Genomic DNA, 12,117 nt, shown 5'->3' with positions numbered 1-12,117 from the left:
CACTTGACTTGTCGGATGACGAGTGAGACTTGGTAATAGCCCGCTCAGCGATTGACCAGCAAGACCTTCGTCGCTATCACAGCCGCCGGGTTAGAAGTAGAACCTTTCAGGAAGGCGACTTAGTGTTCCGGCTCATCCAGGATCAGTCTGATATGCACAGTTTATCCCCTCCTTGGGAAGGACCCTTTGTGGCCAGCCAGAATCTGAACAACAGGTCATGTTACCTCGTTGATACTCGAGATCACTAAGACTCACGTAAGCCGGAGGAGGAGAATCACCGGCTGTGGGATATAACACATCTTTAGTTTTACTATACTTAAGCCACCGACTCTCAAGATGTATATATTTTGACGGTATATAAAATAATAAAGCAGGATCTTGGTCCTTTTTTACCTCAAAAGTTTATGTCTTCTTTATCAGGTGGTGGACATTACCAACGGGGAGCGGATCATATCTAAATCCGGCTTTCCCTTTGGACTGGCTTATGATCATATCTGAATCTAGCCATGATCACTTGGGGGCTTCTTGTTCAAACATAGGTCGTATCCGAACCAAAGAGAACATACCTGTCGATACCCGCTTGATCGGCATACTACCAAACCCACTTGGGGGCTTCTTGATCATATTTGAATCATAGCTTAACCCCTTTGGGTCTGACGTGGATCGTATATGAATCAGCGTCATTAAACAAATCTCATGGTCACTTGGGGGCTTCCTGTTCAAACATAGGTCATATCCGAACCAAAGAGAACATAGCTGTCGATACCCACTTGATCGGCATCGCCAAGCCACTGGGGGCTATATGATCGTATCCGAATCTTAGCTTAACCCCTTTGGAACGGTTTACTGATCGTATTCGAATCAGAAGCCTGTAAATTATTTTGACTATCCTGAGACCTTGGGAAAGCATTATGAGATGTTTTTTGTTTTTTCCGGTTTAATATTGGTCACACCAGGTTGTTGAGTACCAGGTGAGCACTAAGTCAGCCGGAAAAGTTATCAAAAGATTGCAGGTATGCTATTATGCTAAGTAAAGTATAGTCATAAATCGGCCTGTGTAAGGTGCCTTTGGTTCGTTTCCGGGTTACAAATACTTTATGTGACCCCCGGTGTGATAAACCGCCAAGGGAGCTTTTGTTTGTTTCATGTGCAGGATAAGACAAGTAAATTTACCATCAGGGAGACAAACGATCAACATAAGCTGGAAATATATAAACGGCGGCTTATGAAAGTATTAAGCGCCATAAAACATGCGCGAAGGCATGACAAAAATTGAGAGGTTTTTCTTATCCTATTACAAGACTCCCTGAGTCTGAATAAGTGAAGCATTGTTTTTTGCAAAATATCTGGCGATTCACTCCTTCGGCGGGCTTGAAGCCTCCGGGTTATCCTTCTCTGCTTCTCCGTCGGCTGTCTTGTCTTGGAAAGTTGATGAGGCCCAGTCAATGTCGCTCAAAGCTTCAAACTCAGCTTCTTCATCTATTAAACCGGCTGGGTCCACTTCAGGGGCAAAAGTATGCTTACGAATTGGAGGGATCAGGCTGATTTGATCATATGGAGCGTTTGGAATTCTCCGGTTTTCACTGTCATACGCCGGTGCATACTTGCTAAGATCAGTGTCATTTCCAATAAGGATTGCCACGGGACGTATGGCTTTGACACAGGCGGTGAAGTCATGGTCGTCAAATGCAATGCCATCCTCCTTCAGACTTGGGTATCCAAGGGCAAGGTCGGCCGGGTCTAGTTCTAGGAGCCATGCTTTAGCCCGGCTCAATGCGGCTACGGCTCCGACTCTTGAGGACACCCGCCTTAAGTCTTGGATCCGCTGAGGAAGAAAAGCGAGGCTCTTCAATACGTCTTGCAGAAGGCGGGGATGTGGAGTTGATAAAGCTACAACGGCCAAGGCACATTGTGACCCGGAGTATAGCTGTTCCACTAAGGTGTAAACTGCTTTAAGCTTGATCAGCATGTTTTGCTTTAGGTTGATACTCCTGGGGCCTGTATGTGCACAAGTATAACAGTCAACTGGAAGTAATTATTACCATAGTCATTGTAAGGTTACAAGGTTGGAAGTTTTGCATGATAACTTACCGAAAATGGCTGAGACCATTTGAGATATCTGCCGTTTTAAGTCGGACAGCTCGGTTGTTGCTTCTGCAAGGGATGCTTCTGCTGTTTCGGCCCGAGTCACCAGGGAAGCCTTCTCATCAGCCCAAGTTTTCTTCTCCAACTCAAAATTCTTCTTCAACTTCTCATTTTCAGAGACACTGAATTCAAATTTGGAGTTAGCCTTCTGTGTCTCAAGTTCTTGAGTTTCCAGATGGCTCTTCAGGACAGCGACTTCCGATTCAAACTGACTTATGGCAGCCTGCATTGACACCAGGTTATGGTGAGGATTATAGTAAGGTAACATTCAAGTCCTAAGCACTTTACAAGTAAAGATACTTGACACTTGGGGGCTAATGTATGCTGAAGAATTTTAACCTTCTCCTACCGGATCACACATATTAACTCTCAAGCACTTTACAAGTAAAGATACTTGACACTTGGGGACTAATGTGTATTGCAAAATTTACAACTATCATGTTATAACCGGGTTAAATATATTCTCTTTGAACCGGGTTCAATAAGTAAAGTAGATTTCTAAGTCTACAACATATTTATTCATAAGCAATAGACTTGGGGGCTAGTACAGTATGTAAGACTCAGGTAAAAAGTATAAATTATACCTCAGATTCGTGCTGTATTTGTTTTACCATGTTAATTTCTAGGTCACGGCTATTATGCACTTAATTCAGATAGCCCGAGACTATATCACCAATGCTTAAGTGAGTATAATCAGTAATGTCCTGTTTGGCTTTCTGGCGTTCGGCAAGCTCTTCCTTGGTGGAACACTTGGCAAGGACGGTAGGCCGCCCTGGTTCAACAAACTGAGACCTCACAATCTCCACTTCCGGTTCATTTGTCTTGACCAGGCTAGGAGTTTCCGGGTCATTTGTGTTGAGAGTATCTTCAGCAGGCGGATCAGAAGTTGGCACTGGAATATCAGAAGCCGGATCAGGCGGCGGCTGATGGGCAAAGCTGTCTGGAGCAGATGCATTAATCACCGGTTCAGTTATAATAGGGTCTTGGGACGGCTTATTCTTCTTCGCCCTCTTGCTGGGTTTTACTTGCATGCTGTTAACAAAGGCAGAAGGATGAATACGCAAGCATGGGTAAGGAAAAATTCAAGGTACATAAGGTTACATTACCCAGGAGCAGTTTTGAAAGCCGACATGTTTGACTGCATGGATTCACCGGAAGAAGGAGAGGTATCCTGATAATCAGAGTCAGATGAATTAAGAGGATGATGAATTAAGCCCGCTAAAGGTAAAACGGAACGTAAATCGGAGATAACCTCAGTCCGACGCTTCCTGGTTACATCAGGTAAGCTGGAGGAGAGTTCTGCATCCTTGTTGTTCCGGGTCTGCCTCCGGTTCTCAAGCTATTGTTGCTTCAAAAGAAATTGAGGATCTTGATAAGCAAGAGCATGTGAAAATCTTACTTTCCGGGTCACCCTTCGGATCTTTTGCTTTGGTAAAGGCTCTGAGTCGGAGGAGATTATAGTTACCTCTTCATTGGCTGCTTGACTGTTCCCTGTATCCTCCTGAAGGGATAGAATGTCAGACAGGAAATAACAAGGGAATTAAGAAAATTTAAAGATTACCTCTTCATCATCCGAAGAACTATCCTCCAATCTGAGTAAATCGGAGGCGCTGGGTCTCTTTTTCTTTGAGGTTCCCGTCTTGGCGGCTTTTCTTTTAGCTCTTTTGGCTGCTTTGGCTTGTTTCACTGCTTCATGGTTATATTTGGCCTTCCAAAAGTGATCATCAGCCTGTGAAAAATGACAAGAGGTTATAAGCAAAAGCAAGGTATAATATAATAAAAATATTCATCAGAGGTTGGTGACTTACAGCAGGAGCCGGGTTTTTCTGGCAAAAGGGGAGTAAGCCAAAGGCATTACTTATCACTGTGCCTTCTTTCAACAATGATTGGGTCGTGGCCTCTACCACATCCTCTGGTAAATCATTGCAGCTATGACACATTGGGTCATCCTTTTCGCCGGAGTAAGTGCACATTAAACTGGGTCGGCGGCTTAATGGAAGTATTCGCCAGGTAACCCAGACTCGGACTAAGTCAATGCCGTCTAGGCCATTTCCCAGAAGAGCTTTGATTCTTCTAATGGTAGGGGCAAGCGGTAGACGTTCAACATCAGTTAATTTATCTGGCAGCAGGTGGTTGGACTCAAGGCGCAGCGCGTGGAAGCCGGGCAGAGGGTTCTCCTCAGCCGGAGAAGTATCCTGGCAGTAGAACCACGTCTGGTTCCACTCCATTGGATGACTCGACAGCTCAGCATAAGGGAAAAGACAGTCTCTTCGTCACTGAATTGAGATACCACCGAGTTCAAGACTGGGCCCGTTGGCGCGTTCATTCTGCCGGTTTAAGTAGATCAGTTCTCTGAATAAAGATATATTGGGTTCTTCTCCAAGATACACCTCGCAGAAGACTTGGAAGTTGCAGATATTTGACACAGAATTGGGCCCGATGTCTTGGGGCCTGAGATCAAAGAAATGCAACACATCCCTGAAGAATTTTGAGCCAGGTGGAGCAAAGCCCCGGGTCATGTGACTGGTAAATACGATTACTTCCCCTTTTTTGGGTAGAGGCTTCTCCTCCGACGGGTTAGGAGCACGATAGGACATGATTTCCTTCTTGGGCAGATGGCCAGATTTCACGAAGTCCGCCAAGATACTCTCTGTGACAGTGGACTTAACCCAGTTGCAGGTCATATGAGCTTTAGGAGCTTTGGGTGCCATTATGTGAATTGGCCTATGACAAAATAAGAAGATACGGTTCAATTTTAACCCGGAAGGAATCTCCTAATTATTCAAGGTGGCGGCTTAATAAGGGGCCTAATGATATAAGGATGACTGTGCAACAATATTTAAGCCGCTACAAGTATCAAGAGTAGTTCAAGATCTTTCAGGTCATGAGGGGCAACTAAGGTTTTGTATCATTTATTTAAGCCGGACACCTCGACAGTTGTGCTTAAGGGTATTTACCTGAAGAAGTTTTCCGGGTAATAAAAACAAGTTTCACAGATAACAGTTATTACTCTGGAAAGAAAATTTTCTAGACCTAAAAACAGGGCACAGAAGTTCATACACTCGAAGAGGGTTTTCAAACAAGGGAAATGAGATCTATTTCTATGCAAGATCAACCCAAACAAGTACCGCAGTAGTTCTACGTAATTTTTACGATCTAAACAGGGCATTGGAGGTAAGAACTAGCAAGGGTTTGTGTCGGGCGGTGATGAACACCGACGAACTCGACAAAGTCCTAATGCAGATCTAAGAAAGGGAAGGAGAGGAACTCATGGATGCGGACGAGCTGCGGAGGTTTGCCGTCGATCTCTGGTCAGAGTCAGGTTGATGCAGCGGCCCGAGTCGGTGAAGACGAGGGGTTCGACGGCGGCGGCGGCGAAGCCCGAGAGGAAGCAAGAGGAAGAGGACGACTGGAAGAAGGAAGAGTGAAATACCTAGGTAGCTATATTTATAAAGGAAGATTGACCGAGATGGCACGAGAAACGAGGAGACCAAAACATCATTATCCAGCGGCCCCGACGCCTCGATTCTCGGGATGGTCAGTAAAGGCAAAGATCCGTTGGAAGATATGACGGAGTAAAAATAAGTTTTATTGAAGATGACATCATGAAGACTTAACCCGGATCCAGATGATGACGTCACGGCGGGTTAAAACCTTCATGCAAGACAAAAGACTAAGGAGAGTTCCATGAGGTATTTTAAGATTGACATGAACAGGTTCAAATCAATCTGGGGCCTAATGTTGGGGATATAACTATTTGAGTAAACCACCCAGGAGGGGCCGGGTTACGCAAAGAAGACTTACCAGAGAGAAGGCCCAAGACCAAAGCATGAAGATGGCGGTTCATAGAGGGCTTAAGGCCCGCAGGCGACTTAAGGCCCGTTGTAGTAAACTGCCATAATGGCATGACTTGTATCATAAGGTAGTTTTAACTAGTCACCGAGACGGACACTGTTATAAGCCGGCCGGGACTCTGTAGGCCACAGGGCGTCAACCCGTGTATATAAGGGGACGACCTGCTGGCGGCTTAGGGCAAGAAACAACTCATCGAGAACTGGGCATAGCGTATCTCGCTCCCTGGTCATCGAAACATCAATACCAACCCAACTAGATGTAGGCCTTACCTTCACCGTAAGGGGCCGAACTAGTATAACCCCTCTCGTGTCCTTTGTCCCGATTAACCCCTTCAAGCTTCCTAGTTGCAATGGCTCCACAACTAAGTCCTTTCACGAGGACATCTGACATGACAAACACACCCCAAAAAGGCTTACATCATATGGATCTCCAAGAGACCATTGTATTGATAATCAAGAGAGAGAGAGAGAGAGAGAGAGAGAGAGAGAGAGAGGAAGCCATCTAGCTACTAACTACGGACCCATAGGTCTACAAAGAACAAGTAGGATATAAATTTCGTACCCCAAGCATTAAGCATAAGTAACACCGAATAATGCACCACAAGTAGGATATAAATTTCATTCATAACTATTGACTTTCGTGCTTGCATAGGGAATCACAAACCTTGACATCTATATTCTTACTAAAGCACAATTACTCATCAACATGACTCACATATCATACCGTCATATCTCAAAACCATTACTTAGAATCAAGTTTATTTTGTCCAACGGTCTTCATGAAAGATTTTATTATATCCTCCTTGAATATCTATCGCTCTGGGACTATTTTCATATGTTGCTTTTGATAAGCTCAAAAAAATTTAAGTGAGGAACATGAGCATAATTTTTCTTTCTCTCAAAATAATCTAAGTGAGGCAAGAGAGAATTTCTTAAAAAATTTACTAACTCCCAAATAAATCTAAGTGAAGCATGAGAGCATTTCTTCAAAAATAACAAAGCACACCGTGCTAAAAAAGATATAAGTGAAGCACTAGAGCAAATCCATGTCCCTAAAAATTTAAGTGAAGCATAGGAGCAAGCACAGCATAATTTTTGGCTCTATCAAAAAGGTGTGTCCAGCAAGGATTCAAGACTTAAAACATAAAGCAAAACAAGCAAAGACTCATATCATACAAGACGCTCCAAGTAAAACTCATAATATGTGACAAATAAAAATATAGTTCCAAGTAAAATACCGATGGTTGTTAGAAGAAAGAGGGGATGTCATACGTCTCCGTCGTATCTATAATTTTTGATTGTTCCATGCCAATATTATTCAACTTCCATATACTTTTGGCAACTTCTTATACTATTTTTGGGACTAACATATTGATCCAGTGCCCAGTGCCAGTTCCTATCTGTTGCATGTTTTATGTTTCGCAGAAACCCATATAAAACAGTGTCCAAACGGGATAAAAACGGACGGAGAATATTTTTGGAATATTTGTGATATTTGGGAAGAAGAATCAACGCGAGACGGTGCCCGAGGGGGCCACGAGGCAGGGGGCGCGCCCTAGGGGGGCAGGCGCGCCCCTGGCCCTCGTGGGCACCCCGTAAGGTGGTTGATGCTCTTCTTTTGCTGCAAGAAAGCTAATTTGCGGAGAAAAATCTTGGCGAAGGTTTCAATCCAATCGGAGTTACAGATCTCCGGATATAAAATAAATGGTGAAAGGGCAGAATCTGGGAACGCAGAAAGACAGAGAGACAGATCCAATCTCGGAGGGGCTCTAGCCCCTCCCACGCCATGGAGACCATGGACCAGAGGGGAAACCCTTCTCCCATCTAGGGAGAAGGTCAAGGAAGGAGAAGAAGAAGGGGGGATGTCTCCCCCTTGCTTCCGGTGGCGCCGGAACGCCGCCGGGGGCCATCATCATCACCGCGATCTACACCAACACCTTCATCATCTTCACCAACATTTCCATCACCTTCCCCCATCTATATTCAGCGGTCCACTCTCCTGCAACCTGCTGTACCCTCTACTTGAACATGGTGCTTTATGCTTCATATTATTATCCAATGATGTGTTGCCATCCTATGATGTGTGAGTAGATTTTCATTGTCCTACCAGTGATTGATGAATTGCTATGATTGGTTTAATTTTCTTGTGGTTATGTTGCTGTCTTATTGTGCCATCCATGTCGCGCAAGCGTGAGGGATTCCCAATGTAGGGTGTTGCAATACGTTCATGATTCTCTTATAGTGGGTTGCTTGAGTGGCAGAAGCATAAACCCGAGTAAGGGGGTTGTGGCGTATGGGATAAAGGGGACTTGATGCTTTAATGCTATGGTTGGGTTTTACCTTAATGTTCTTTAGTAGTTGCAGATGCCTGCTAGAGTTCCAACCATAAGTGCATATGATCGAAGAAGAGAAAGTATGTTAGCTTATGCCTCTCCCACATAAAACTTGCTATCGGTCTAGTAAAGTAGTCAATTGCTTAGGGACAATTTCACAACTTGTACCACCACTTTTCCACACTCGCTATATTTACTTTATTGCTTCTTTATCTAAACAACCCCTACTTTGTATTTATGTACTCTTTATTATCTTGCAAACCTATCCAACAACACCTACAAAGTACTTCTAGTTTCATACTTGTTCTAGGTAAAGCGAACCTTAAGCGTGCGTAGAGTTGTATCAGTGGTCGATAGAACTTGAGGGAATATTTGTTCTACCTTTAGCTCCTCGTTGGGTTCAACACTCTTACTTAACGAAAGAGGCTACAATTGATCCCCTATACTTGTGGGTTATCAAGACCTTTTTCTGCGCCGTTGCCGGGGAGTCATAGCGTGAGGTGAATATTCTCGTGTGTGCTTGTTTGCTTTATGACTAAGTAATTTTTATTTGCTATTCTAAGTTGTTCTCTATCTTTAGCTATGGATATGGAACATGAAATACCAAAAAAAGTTAGGTGTACTTGCTACTCATGGAGATGGGGAACCTCCTAAAACCCTCAATGCTGGTTATGTGAAAAATATTATGTACTACTTTGATAATCCTGAGAAAACCCCATTCAATTATGTAATGGGAGACATGTTGGATCAACGTGAATATTTTAGGGATTATCGCTTGACTCAAAAAGGGAAATTATTATGGGATGAACATATGTTGCATTGGTATGCTCGGGAACTATGCTTGAGATATGATTATATTTGTTGCTCTAGGATGAAGGCTCCACACCTTCCCTTTTCATGAAAATTTAATGATAATGAAACCTTAGCTTCTTATGTTAATGGTATATATGATTACTATGATGTGGAACAAATAGAAGAATTCGTTGCTTTTATGGGTGCTTATGATATTGGATCTTTGTTTAAAGAGTGTGAAAATCTTGATGATGTTGTTTACAGACCTGGAAATTTTGCTATACTTAAATATTGTTATGAGAATTATGAATACAATGCCGATATTGATGCATTTATTGAGAAAGTCTCCGATGTCCAGGAAGAGACTAATATTTCGCAGGAGTCTATGCAGGAAGAAATTGATGAAATTGTGAGCTCATTGGATGAAAAAGATGATGAGGAGAGCGAAGAACAAAAGGAGGAAGAGCAGATTAGCTACCCGAGCCCACCTTCTAATTAGAGTAACTCTTCAACTCATACATTGTTTAATGTCCCTTCGTTCTTACCGAAGGATGATTGCTATAATGATTGTTATGATCCCGTTGATTCTTTTGAAATATCCCTTTTTGGTGATGCTTGCTATGCTTGTGGCCGAGATGCCAATATGAATTATGCTTATGGAGATGAACTTGCTATAGTTCCTTATGTTAAATATGAAATTTTTGCTATTGCACCCACACATGATAGTCCTAGTATCTTATTGAATTCTCCAAACTACACTATATCAAAGAAGTTTGCTCTTATTAAGGATTATATTGATGGGTTGTGTTTTACTACTACACATGATGATTTTGATAGATATAATATGCATGTGCTTGCTTCTCCTACTTGCAATTATTATGAGAGAGGAACTATATCTCCACCTCTTTATGTTTCCAATATGATAAAATTGCAAGAAACTTTTTATACTATGCATTGGCCTTTACTTTGTGTGCATGAATTGTTCTTTTATGACATGCCGATGCATAGGAAGAGAGTTAGACTTCGTCATTGCTTGAGATATGTTACTTTGTGCTCACTACTAAATTACAAATCATTGTTAATTAAAATTGGCTTTGATATACCTTGGGATCCGGGTGGATCCATTACTTGAGCACTATATGCCTAGCTTAATGGCTTTAAAGAAAGCGCTGCCAGGGAGACAACCCGGAAGTTTTAGAGAGTCATTTATTTCTGTTGTGTGCTTTCATAAATTTTAAAAACAAAAAAATAAAGAGGGGAACCCAAAACTTTTTCAAAAAGGAAAGTGAAAGTGAGAAAGACAAGCATTGTTGAAGTGGGTGAGCTCCTTGAACTTTGTTCATGCTCACGGAAACTTTGTGAATCTTAATTACAGAAGCTTTTCATCAAAAATAATTATCCCCTTGTACAATTTCATTGTATTATAAAAATAATGTGCCAAGGTTTGCGTTTAGGATGTTTACAATGCTTGTTGGTTTGTACGGTGCAGGACAGAAACTTTGTCTGTAGTGCGCGATTTTACATTTTTTACTGGAACTTCAAACGGTTCTGATTATTTTTGCACTGTCTTTCTATACAAATTATTTATGTTTAATAATTTTGGAAGAATTTTTGGGGTACCAGAAGTATGGTGAATGTTCAGATTTCTACAGACTGTTCTGTTTTTGACAGATTCTGTTTTTGATGCATAGTTTACTTGTTTTGATGAAACTATCAATTTCTATCAGTGGATTAAGCCATGGAAAAGTTATATTACAGTAGACACAGTGAAAAAACAAAATATTAATTGGTTTACAACAGTACTTAGAGTAGTGATTTGCTTTATTATACTAACGGATCTTACCGAGTTTTCTGTTGAAGTTTTGTGTGGATGAAGTGTTTGATCAAGGAGGTCTCGATATGAGGAAAAGGAGGAGAGGCAAGAGATCAAGCTTGGGGATTCCCAAGGCACCCCAAGTAAATATTCAAGGAGACTCAAGCGGCTAAGCTTGGGGATGCCTCGTAAGGCATCCCCTCTTTCTTCAACAAGTATCGGTATGTTTTTGGATTCGTTTCATTCATGCGATATGTGCAAATCTTGGAGCGTCTTTTGCATTTAGTTTTCACTTTCCTTTTATGCACCATGCTGGTATGAGATATTCCATGGTTTATTTATATAATGCTCATTGCACTTCACTTAAATCTTTTGAGTATGGCTTTATAGAATGCTTCATGTGCTTCACTTATATCATTTGAAGTTTGGATTGCCTGTTTCTCTTCACATAGAAAACCGCCATTTGTAGAATGCTCTTTTGCTTCACTTATATTTGTCAGAGCGTGGGCATATATTTTGTAGAAAGAATTAAACTCTCTTGCTTCACTTATATTTATTTAGGGAGATGACAGGAATTGGTCATTCACATGGTTAGTCATAAAATCCTACATAAACTTGTAGATCGCTGAATATGATATGTTTGATTCCTTGCAATAGTTTTGCAATATAAAGCTGGTGATACTAGAGTCATGCTAGTGGGTGACTGTGGATTAGTAGAAATACTTGTGTTGAGGTTTGTGATTCCCGAAGCATGCACGTATGGTGAACCATTATGTGATGAAGTCGGAGCATGATTTATTTTTTGATTGTCATCCTTTGTGTGGAGGTGGAGATCACGCGATGGTTAACTCCTACCAACCCTTCCCCTAGGAGAATGCGTGTAGTACTTTGTTTCGATGGCTAATAAATTTTTTGCAATAAGTATGTGAGTTCTTTATGACTATTGTTGAGTCCATGGATTATACGCACTCTCACCCTTCCATCATTGCTAGCCTCTTCGGTACCGTGCTTTGCCCTTTCTCACCTCAAGAGTTGGTGCAAACTTCGCCGGTGCATCCAAACCCCGTGATATGATATGCTCTATCACACAAGCCTCCTTATATCTTCCTCAAAACAGCCACCATACCTACCTATCATGGCATTTCCATAGCCATTCCGAGATATATTGCCATGCAACTTC

The sequence above is a fragment of the Triticum dicoccoides genome, chromosome 1B, assembly GCF_002162155.2.
Source record: "Triticum dicoccoides isolate Atlit2015 ecotype Zavitan chromosome 1B, WEW_v2.0, whole genome shotgun sequence".
Classification (NCBI taxonomy): domain Eukaryota; kingdom Viridiplantae; phylum Streptophyta; class Magnoliopsida; order Poales; family Poaceae; genus Triticum; species Triticum dicoccoides.
Note: the sequence above shows the minus strand (reverse complement) of the source record.